The 7,346-nt window shown below is 48.0% G+C and overlaps 6 non-coding genes and 1 pseudogene across 6 annotated transcripts; all 7 read left to right on the forward strand.

Moving 5' to 3' along the window:
- Window positions 1–72: 72 nt before the first annotated feature.
- Window positions 73–143, forward strand: TRNAG-CCC (transfer RNA glycine (anticodon CCC)). Its single transcript has one exon. It is a non-coding gene; the product is annotated as a tRNA-Gly (tRNA).
- Window positions 144–280: 137 nt separating this feature from the next.
- Window positions 281–351, forward strand: TRNAG-CCC (transfer RNA glycine (anticodon CCC)). Its single transcript has one exon. It is a non-coding gene; the product is annotated as a tRNA-Gly (tRNA).
- A 137-nt stretch (window positions 352–488) lies between these two features.
- TRNAG-CCC (transfer RNA glycine (anticodon CCC)) lies at window positions 489–559 on the forward strand. Its single transcript has one exon. It is a non-coding gene; the product is annotated as a tRNA-Gly (tRNA).
- Window positions 560–696: 137 nt separating this feature from the next.
- Window positions 697–767, forward strand: TRNAG-CCC (transfer RNA glycine (anticodon CCC)). Its single transcript has one exon. It is a non-coding gene; the product is annotated as a tRNA-Gly (tRNA).
- A 137-nt stretch (window positions 768–904) lies between these two features.
- TRNAG-CCC (transfer RNA glycine (anticodon CCC)) lies at window positions 905–975 on the forward strand. The gene has a single exon. It is a non-coding gene; the product is annotated as a tRNA-Gly (tRNA).
- Window positions 976–2,099: 1,124 nt separating this feature from the next.
- TRNAG-CCC (transfer RNA glycine (anticodon CCC)) lies at window positions 2,100–2,170 on the forward strand. Its single transcript has one exon. It is a non-coding gene; the product is annotated as a tRNA-Gly (tRNA).
- Window positions 2,171–4,247: 2,077 nt separating this feature from the next.
- On the forward strand, window positions 4,248–5,433 carry LOC149338600 (uncharacterized; annotated as a pseudogene).
- Window positions 5,434–7,346: the final 1,913 nt, after the last annotated feature.

Raw genomic sequence — 7,346 nt, forward strand, 5'->3', positions numbered from 1 at the left:
TTGGCCATTTAACTGCAGGCGGCACACTGCGAGTATGCTTGAGGACAACGGCTGGTATGTCACACAACTTGGGCGCCGCTGGTGTAGTGGTATCATGCAAGATTCCCATTCTTGCGACCCGGGTTCGATTCCCGGGCGGCGCATATAAAAGAGGCGTATTTTATTTTTTTTTCACCGTCTAGGAATATACTTGTGTCACCGGTGTCTTTTGGCCATTTAACTGCAGGCGGCACACTGCGAGTATGCTTGAGGACAACGGCTGGTATGTCACACAACTTGGGCGCCGCTGGTGTAGTGGTATCATGCAAGATTCCCATTCTTGCGACCCGGGTTCGATTCCCGGGCGGCGCATATAAAAGAGGCGTATTTTATTTTTTTTTCAGCGACTAGGAATATACTTGTGTCACCGGTGTCTTTTGGCCATTTAACTGCAGGCGGCACACTGCGAGTATGCTTGAGGACAACGGCTGGTATGTCACACAACTTGGGCGCCGCTGGTGTAGTGGTATCATGCAAGATTCCCATTCTTGCGACCCGGGTTCGATTCCCGGGCGGCGCATATAAAAGAGGCGTATTTTATTTTTTTTTCACCGTCTAGGAATATACTTGTGTCACCGGTGTCTTTTGGCCATTTAACTGCAGGCGGCACACTGCGAGTATGCTTGAGGACAACGGCTGGTATGTCACACAACTTGGGCGCCGCTGGTGTAGTGGTATCATGCAAGATTCCCATTCTTGCGACCCGGGTTCGATTCCCGGGCGGCGCATATAAAAGAGGCGTATTTTATTTTTTTTTCACCGTCTAGGAATATACTTGTGTCACCGGTGTCTTTTGGCCATTTAACTGCAGGCGGCACACTGCGAGTATGCTTGAGGACAACGGCTGGTATGTCACACAACTTGGGCGCCGCTGGTGTAGTGGTATCATGCAAGATTCCCATTCTTGCGACCCGGGTTCGATTCCCGGGCGGCGCATATAAAAGAGGCGTATTTTATTATTTTTTTCACCGTCTAGGAATATACTTGTGTCACCGGTGTCTTTTGGCCATTTAACTGCAGGCGGCACACTGCGAGTATGCTTGAGGACGTCAAACTGGGAGAGAACCAGCCGTACCAATTTGTTTCTTTCAGTGAAAAAAGGAGGCCTCGGCCTTGTGCATTTATTTCTGCGTCAAGTTGTTTCGCGTTTTTTTCTTTCTCCGAAATCAAAGGGATAATTTTCTTATGACTGTTATCCAAGTGCGGTTGCAGAGACTTCTTCCTGAATTTGTCGTCTCATCTTGTGCGAATATGTGTGGCACTGTCAATGGGTACATGCGAGAAGTTGTACTCTATTTTAGGCTGCTCCATGTGCGATTTTCCCTTGAGTACTTATCTAAAGTGTCAAAGCAAAAGCTGTATAAGGATCTGGTGGACACCATGTTACCGACCCCAGTCTATCGGTTACCTTATCGTGGAGGCCCAGGGCACGATGTATTAAAGAGAGTTAAAAATATGCCTGTGAACCCATCTACGAAATCTTTTTTCTTTAAATTGCACTCGAATACACTTCCTGTTAAAACGTGGCTGCACGAAAAGGGGATTTTTGTCCCATGGACCACAAACTGTCTCTTATGCAAAAAACCTGAGACAGTAGAACATGTATTTCTGGACTGTTGGGACCCCATTTTCTATTGGGATGTGCTACAACGAACAGTCAAAAAAGATTTTCCCCTGGACCCCTACGGCATCAGATTCCTGCCAATTCAGAATGAAGCAGGAGTACCGTATGATTTAATCATGCTTCTGGGCCTCCACAGCCTCTGGAGGACACGGATGCAAGTGCGACACGCGGATGTTAACGTTCGCTCGGTGCGCGAAAACTTTATTGAAAGTGTTGCGAGCTTGAGAGAAATGTACCGAGCACAAGCTGACCCACCTGAATGGACTACTGTATTTGATGAACTGGTCGCATTGAGAAGATTTTAAGCCCTGATACGTCAGCCGAATTAGGCTGATGTTTTTATCATTTGTACATTTTTGTTTTCATGTCACAGACGGCAATAAAGAAAAAAAAAGAGTATGCTTGAGGACAACGGCTGGTATGTCACGCAACGTGGGCGCCGCTGGTGTAGTGGTATCATGCAAGATTCCCATTCTTGCGACCCGGGTTCGATTCCCGGGCGGCGCGTATAAAAGAGGCGTATTTTATTATTTTTTTCACCGTCTAGGAATATACTTGTGTCACCGGTGTCTTTTGGCCATTTAACTGCAGGCGGCACACTGCGAGTATACTTGAGGACAACGACTGGTACAAGGTCAATTGAAATAGGTCGCGAAGCCGTGTTTGAATGCGGTCCAGAACCAAGTGCTAGCGACATCAAATTAGTGGTGGAACTAAAGCGCCAAAATGAAATGAGTGGACAAACACGACTAGAAGAGGAAAATAATTAGGACATATTTTGTGTTTCAAAAGCGTTCAAAAACAATTGCAGTGATTCCGTTTTAAAATGTTTTAGTTGTGTGCATTTTGTTAGAAAGTATAGCGCTTGCTTTGTAAAAATTTTATGACAGCCTTCGCTCAGAGCAGCGGCAATAGGAATCTCACCGAAAGAGTGCCAGTGAAATCGTCTGTGAGGCAGGGCTGTCCATTATCCCCGTTGCTTTTTGCTTTATACCTAGAGCCGTTATGGTTGAGCATGATACAGAACGAAAGGATACGCGGTTTCGCGCTGGAAGCAACGGAGGTAAAAATGCTTGCGTACGCAGATGATGTCGCTATTTTGTGTAGAGACAAAGAAAGCGTTCAAGAACCTGTTAGAGTGGCGGCTGATTTCTGCGCTAAAACGGGGTGCCGTGTCAACTGGGAGAAATCATCTGGATTCTGGCACGGGGATTGGGATCAAAAGGCTGAAGTGTTTGCCAATGTGCGATGGACACCGCTGCCCTCAAAGTACTTGGGTGTACCACTTGACCAATACAATGACACTGAGGAATACTGGAATAGGGAAATAGAGAATCTCAGAAGGAAAAGGCGAGCATGGAACGGCCGGAACCTATCTATGTTCACACGAGCAACTGTTTGCATCCTTTTCTTGGTTGCAAAAGTGTGGTATGTCTTGCAGGTATTGTTCATGTCGCGTGTAACCATACAAAAAATACATCGAATCTTTGCTGTTTTCGTGTGGGGAAGCACATGGGAACGTACGAGTCGCACAAATCTGTTTCTTTCGGTTCGAAAAGGGGGCGTGGGGCTTGTGCATTTGTTTATCAGACAGATTGTGTCGCGTTTTATTTTTCTGCGAGACCAGAATGATCCATTCTTGTGTACTTTTGTGAGAGTGCGCCTGCGCAATGCTTTGCCTGAGTTTTTGGTGTCCTGTTCTGATAAAAGAACGACAGCCGTAAGAGGATTTTGGCGCGAAGTTGTCACGGCTTTTAACATGCTGAAAGCGCGCTTTTGTTTAGATTATTTATGTTCTGTGTCGAGAAAGAAACTGTGTAAAGATTTGTTGGATGTCATGCTGCCTGCACCAGTGTATCAACAGCTTGGTTGCGGAGGCCCAGGGCAAGATGTTCTGAAAAGGGTGAAATGTATGCCAGTAACTCCTAACGTGAAAAGTTTTTTTTTCAAACTACATACAAACACTCTGCCAGTTAAAACCTGGCTAGAACAAAAGGGCATTTTTGTGCCATGGACGGTTAACTGTATGCTCTGCAAAAAGCCTGAGACAGTCGAGCATGTGTTTATAGAATGTTGGGATCCGGTATTCCATTGGGACATTCTACAAAGAACAATAAAGAAAGACCTGCCAATCACGCCGTATGGAATCCGGTTCTTAGCGGTAGAAGATGACCGAGATGTTCCTTATGACCTCATCATGCTACTGGGCCTCCACAGCATATGGAAAACCAGGATGTCAGTGAGAAATGCCGATGTGAACTTTCGACCTGTCAGAGAAAATTTCATTGAAAGTGTTGTGCGTGTGCGGGAGTGTTACCGAGCCCAATCGGAGCTACCCGAATGGCTTGGCGTGCTGGATGAACTTGCAGCCCTCAAGAAGTTTTAAACAACCATGTTGACCGTAGGCCGGTTCACGTGTTTTAGCGGTTTGTTTGTGTGTTTGGTTGTCATCTTTGTCAAAACAGGCAATAAAGAAAAAAAAAGAGTATGCTTGAGGACAACGGCTGGCATGTCACACAACGTGGGCGCCGCTGGTGTAGTGTGGATTCCATTTCCGGCCACGGCAGTGAGCGGACGTTTTATCATGAGCTCCGGTGGAGCGGTGTTAGCGGCTCAGCCGAGCCGCGGAAACAGGATTGCTGCTGAAGATAGCGAAGCAGGTCACGAAGTTATGCTGCCCCACCTCCCTACAAGTCGTATAGTTTTGAATACCGTATTTTTGCACGGTGACGTTCGAGCGCGGCCGTATAGGGTCGAGGACTACAGGGACGCCCTTGCCCGTTTGGAACTGCTTCCCGAGGTTGTGGCCTTGGAAGCATTTCAAATGAATCATGTGTGGGCGGTTACGTTTAAGAACCCTGAAGCTGTAAAGAAAATGCTCGCTGCCGGGAGCATTAGCGTCAAGGAGCACCGGTGTCTCGTGATCGACCCCAACAAGCAAGAGGTGCGTGTTAAAGCGCACTGGGCTCTTCACAACGTGACTGACGAAGAAGTACGTGTGGCCTTCCTGCCGTATGGCGAAGTGACCGAGCTCTCGAAGGAGCGCTGGCGTGTGTTCGGCGTAACAGAAAAAGGTTCAACAACCCGAGTGCTAAGCCTGAAGTTGAAATCAAGCGTCACAGTTGAGGACATACCTGCTTCGTATTGCTGGTGAACCTGCGCTTTTGGTGGTCGCTGGGAGGCCCCCACTCTGCCTCCGATGCCAAGGGAAGGGCCACATTCGTCGCGACTGTCGAGTGCCTCGGTTCTCGCGATGTCGCCGGTTTGGTCATGAGGAAAGCCAATGTGTACCCACGTACGCGACCATGACAGGGCCTGCAAGGAATATTGACGTGGCTGAACACGTCATGGATGAGGTGGAGGCCGAGGAAGCGTCAGGGCCAGCTGGAGGCAAAGCCGCAGCCGACGAGAAGAGCGCTCAACCTTCAAGCGTTGAGCACAGCGAGACAAGCCTGGTCAAGCCATCTCAGGAGTTACAACACGCCCCTGAGGAAAAGGCGAGCCAAGAGATGCAGCCTACTGTCAGAACTTCTACGAGCCCAGTGGAGGAGGCGCACATAGGGCAAGACAATAACGACATCACAATGGGAAACGCTGCGGTTTTATCCACGAAGCGCGCTCATCTCGAAACAGTGCAAGGTGACCAATCAACAGACGGCGCCCCTTCTAAGGAGCCGTCCCCCAAAGCGGAGCCGACGCGACGGGCGTCCTTCAAGCCGAAGCCAATTATTACACCAGACAGAAGACCAACGGACGCGGCGCCTAAATAGCGCTGCAACTGCAGTAACGCGCTACTGCCGCGTCCGGATCAACATGCAACGGTGCCGACCATAAACCATGGAAGGGAACTTTGTGCGCGACCGTCAAACTTTGGCCATGGACTGTGAAAGTGCGAGGGACAGCTTAGCTGCGGTGCCCCAGCGTACGGAACCCCCCGCAGCGTCGTGGTGTCCTGAGATGAGCACTCCCCGAACTGCGGGTGCCTTTAAAAATGATGAAGGAACAATGTTTCACGTGCCACTGCGCGTAGCCACGCTGAACGTGCCGGGACTGGCGGCGAGGTAACGGCAATGCCAGGTCAGTCGCCTCTTCCTAGAAAATGAATTGGATATAGTCGCATTGCAAGAAACAAAGATTGAGAGCCAGGAACACACAGAGCGCATGGTTTAAAAATTTCGGTCCCGATACAGTGTCTATATATGTCACGCGGTTGGCAGATCCGGAGGTTGTGCGTTATTTCTGAAGAATAATCTGGGCATTGCAAATGAAACTGTTGTTGCGTCCGAAGGAGGACGGTTGCTGGTTGTTGATTTTAGTTTTCTGGATATGCTTGGCGAGTGATTTGTGTCTATGCTCCTAATAGTCAAAAGGAGCGTGTGAGTTTTTTTGAAAAAGTCGAGCTGTATTTGAGCTGCGAGAAAAGTGTTGTTTTGATGGGTGACTTCAATTGCGTGTGCTTGCCAGAGGATCGAGTTCCGAACGTTTCGGTGCGTGATCAGAGTGCACAGTACCTTGATGCAATAATTCAAGAACACGAAATGGAAGATCTTGGTTGGATGTTGTCCCAAGGCTCGCACCCATGCCTTACGCACTTCCAACGCCGCAGCAATGCGAGGCTAGATAGAGTGTATGCAAGCATAGGATTTGTGACCGTGTGCAGTAAGTATCAAGTTAAACACGTTTCATTTAGCGATCACAGCCTTGTGACGGCTTTGGTAGTAAAGCCGTTAAGACTCGGTTCAACTGGAAACTTTGGAAATTTAATGTGAAACTGTTAGAAGACGAAACCTTCGTTGAACAAGTTAATAAAGAAGTGACTAAAATGTCTTCCGCCCAGTCAGGAAGCTGCGCACGTAACTGCGAAAACTATACGAATGCCGTCAAGATGCTAGCGATAGAAAGAGGAACTATCCTTCACCAAAATCAAAGGAAAACAGCCGAAGAATTGCAGTGCCAATTAAACTTCTTGACACGCATGGAAACAGCAGCACCTGGGTTGTACATAAAAGAAATCCGAGAAGTTAAAAGCCAGCTAGAAGCTCTAGAAACAGATAAGTACCGAGCGGCTGAGATAAGGGCGCGCGCTAAAAAACTGTGGGCGGGTGAAACGCCCAACAAGCGTGCGTTGTGCGACGAAAGAAGATATGCAGCAAAAAATGAAATCCGACAGATTCGTTACCGCAACAGAATAACGACCGATAGAGAAGAAATTGAGCAGGCGTTTGTCGAGCATTACAAAGAGCTGATAGGGAATGAAAGAAGCGTGAAGAGTGGGCTGTGTGATGATTTTTTGCAGCTCATGCCTCGATTAGATGAAGATACACGAGCTCACCTAGAACAGCGTATTAGTTTGGATTAGGTTCAGAAGGCTATAGATGAACTACCGCTGGGGAAAACACCACGGCCGGATGGTCTAGGGGCTGCTTTCTATAAAACATTCAGAAAAGAAGTCAGCCCGATTTTATATGAAATGATCACAGAAGCATATAGAGTAAATCAAATGCCACCTTCCTTTCGTACTGCTCACATAGTACTGATCCGTAAAACAGATGACCGAGAGAAATTGCAGTCAGTGGGGGTTATCGTCCGATAACCCTCACCAATGTTGACTATAAGATTTATATGAAGATCCTAGGTCGACGTTTGCAGAGTGTGATCACGAAACTCGTTGGACCGCACCAAA

Source organism: Amblyomma mixtum, chromosome 6 (genome assembly GCF_055824585.1).
Source record: "Amblyomma mixtum isolate Tamu chromosome 6, ASM5582458v1, whole genome shotgun sequence".
Taxonomy (NCBI): Eukaryota; Metazoa; Arthropoda; class Arachnida; order Ixodida; family Ixodidae; genus Amblyomma; species Amblyomma mixtum.